At 24.8% G+C, this 3,269-nt stretch overlaps 1 protein-coding gene across 2 annotated transcripts in view; it reads right to left on the bottom strand.

The window, feature by feature from the left end:
- Positions 1-3,269, bottom strand: part of TfAP-2 (transcription factor AP-2) — a 72,206-nt gene that overhangs the window by 33,575 nt on the left and 35,362 nt on the right. The window lies entirely within an intron of this gene.

Below are 3,269 nucleotides of genomic sequence, written 5' to 3' on the forward strand. Positions count from 1 at the left end.
ATATAATTTAACAACTCTAAACTTCATGCAGGCTATTCTGCCCAGGTCAAAATATCAATATCTAATTAGTCAATTATCAATTAAAAACAAAGTCAATTTATTTATCTGCAGACACAATTCTTTAAAACGTTTATCACAACAATTGTTATATAACATGACAGGCTCTGAAAATGGGTTTTATTGTTGTAGACTAAAATACAAAATTAAAAAAAAAAAAATTAATAATGAAATTATTAAGCGTCATAAAATATTTCTTATAATATTAAATTGGAAAAAAATGAGACATAAAAGGAAAATAAAAGAAGAAGTAATTAAATCTAAAGAAATAAAATGAAACTATATCTCGTATCATGAGTCATAAGGCTGTGGTTTTAATATTTTTGAAGTTTTTATTAAATATTCGTGAAAAAAAGACTATAATTTTTGTGGAAAATAATTTATAGGGTCATATTTCGAGAGCAGATTGAGTTACGAAAGTGAGGTACTGAATTCCATTTTCAGTTATTTTTGGATTGATATAACAGGTTTTAAAAATGGGTTTTATTGTTGCAGAGTAAAATACAAAATTAAAAAAAAAAAAAATGAAATAATACGTCTTAAAATATCTCTAATAATATTAAAGTGGAAAGAAATGAGTCATAATAAAAAAAAAAGACGGAGAAACGTTTATATTAATAAAAAAATTAAAAAAAAGTAAATACAACGAAACAAATAAAATGAAACCATGTCTCGTATCATTAATCTTTTTTTTTTATTACATATTCATGGAAAAAAAACATTGTTTTTGTGAAAAATAATTTATTAAATTATATTTCGATAGCAGATTGTGTTATAAAAGTGAAGTACTGAATTCCATTTTCAGTTATTTTTGGAATAATATAACAGGTTTTGAAAATGCGTTTTATTGTTGTAGAGTAAAATAAAAAATAAAAAAAATAATTAAATTATAAAACGTTTTAAAATAACTCTAATAGTATTAAAGTAGAAAAAAATGAGACATAATAACAAACTAAGGGGGAAAAAAGAAGGGAAAACGTTTATATAACTAAAAAATTAAAAAAAAAAAAAGAAAAGTAAATACAACGAAACAAATAAAATGAAACCATATCTTTTTATGGTATTTTCATTTTTTTTTTTACTTTTTATTAATTATTTTAATTAATTAATTAATTAAATTAAATATTCATGAAAAAAAACCATTGTTTTTGTGAGAAATAATTTATTAAATTACATTTCCATTGCAGATTGTTTTACGAAAGTGAGGTACTCAATTCCATTTTTGATAAATTATCTTTCCTTGAAGTGTAACGTATCCTCCTGGGACAACCTGTATGATTTATTTTTAAATGGTTTTAAAAATATAACTGTCGTTAAATAAAATATTTTAATAGTTCATGCACCACCTTACTTGAATACTACATGTATTTATGTTTATATGTATATGTATATATATATATATTTTTTTTTAAAAAAATTTTCCAGAGTTTATAATGGTCCATTCAAGCACAGTAAGTCTTAAGGTTGATATAATATTGTAAAAGAAGAGTATATGAAATTATTGGCAATAAGTAATTGTAATTATTGAAGAAGACAAACAAAGAACTATTGTTGAGCTAGGGTTATTATTAGCGGTATAGTTGCAAACAAACCGAACAATGTAGCCGGTGGGAGGTAGAGGACTCCCTGGGACGCCTTTGTCCTCAATGTTTTCGAGGGGACCAACTCTAACCCAATTACCCAATCACACGGTTCTTTAACTATTTTTATCAAATCTCGATAGTTCAAATATAGTTATAGAGATGATAATTTTTTTTTTTTTAATTACAAAATTTTCTTGTCCAAATCGCTGTTCTTCAACTCTTAACTAAGGCCGCCAATCGGATAGTTTTTCTGATTCGGTAAAACTTCGGTTAACCGTCACACGCTTGTATAGTACAAGAGCCCAAAAGGATAAAAAAGTAATTTCAACCAAATTTTTAAATATTTTAATGAAAACTTTGTATAATTACTTGTAAAAAATTTATGAGTCTGCCAGGTATAGTTAGGGGGCATGAAAAATGGCTGCTGTATTAAAACGTTAAAAAAAAATTAATTTTTCATTAGGAGCTCTATATCTTTAAGACTACAAACACATCACTAGAAAATCTAAGAGAACATTATTTAAACTAAAGAAAATTTGCTAAAATATAATCCATAATTGAGCTATTAACGTTTAATAGTCCCCGTTTAATAGTTAGATATAGCATTTTAAAAAGCATCATTTCATAAGAACTGCACTGAAAAATCAGTCGTTATTTAATTTATTTTGAGAAATCTATATCTCAAAAACCATCCGACCTACAAATGTCTATTAACACTCAAATAAAACCTAGTATAATGTACTATAAAATAGTTTATGACATTTATCTTCGTAGGAGTAGTAGTTTTTATGATATTTGACAAAATAAATTCACTAATAGTAATTTCAAGTAGTTCAGATAAAATGACACAATTATGGCTTATATTTCGGAAAATTTACTTTACTTTAAATAGTGTTGTTGGTAGTCTCAAAGATATGGAGCTTCGTATAAAAAATTATTTTTTTTTAAGTTTTAAAACAGCCGCCATTTTGTATTTCCCCTAACTATACTTGGCAGACTCATCAATTTTTACTATAACTATGCCTATTTTTTTTTTATTATTAAAGTAATCAAAAATTGAAATAACTGCATTTTTTTCTACGAATCTTTTGTATCTATTTTGAATTGATTTGATGAATTTTAGTTTCTCATATACATTGAGTTTGATATTGCATTTAAATTTTTACGGCTAAGCCTCCACTTCTACACTACGCATATTGTAAGGAAGTGATTCGTAATACATGTAAAGATAAATCACCGTATAAAGACCACGAGGGGACGAAAGATGTTGAATGAGATAAAAACGAAATTGAATGTTTACCGAATTCTAAAAGAAGTCAGTTAATGTTTTTAAATGAGTGAGTTATCAGACAATTATTATAATTAATCTATAATTATTAACTTTTAAAAGTTCATTAATTTATGGGTATTACCTATCAAATAATTTGTAAATATTTTTCGAAACTATTTTAAACAAAGTTGGAACCATTTAATTTTTTTTGTATGTTTGAAATCTTATGAATACAATACTTGATTATATGCATGAGAGATAATAATAGTCAATTTTAAATATTTTCAGTAACATCCATCAAAATGATTTTTCTTGTAATGAACAACATAGAAACATAAGAAATTATATAAGCATATATA

The sequence above is a fragment of the Halyomorpha halys genome, unplaced genomic scaffold (assembly GCF_000696795.3).
Source record: "Halyomorpha halys isolate HHAL.00 unplaced genomic scaffold, Hhal_1.1 Scaffold431.1, whole genome shotgun sequence".
Lineage (NCBI taxonomy): Eukaryota > Metazoa > Arthropoda > Insecta > Hemiptera > Pentatomidae > Halyomorpha > Halyomorpha halys.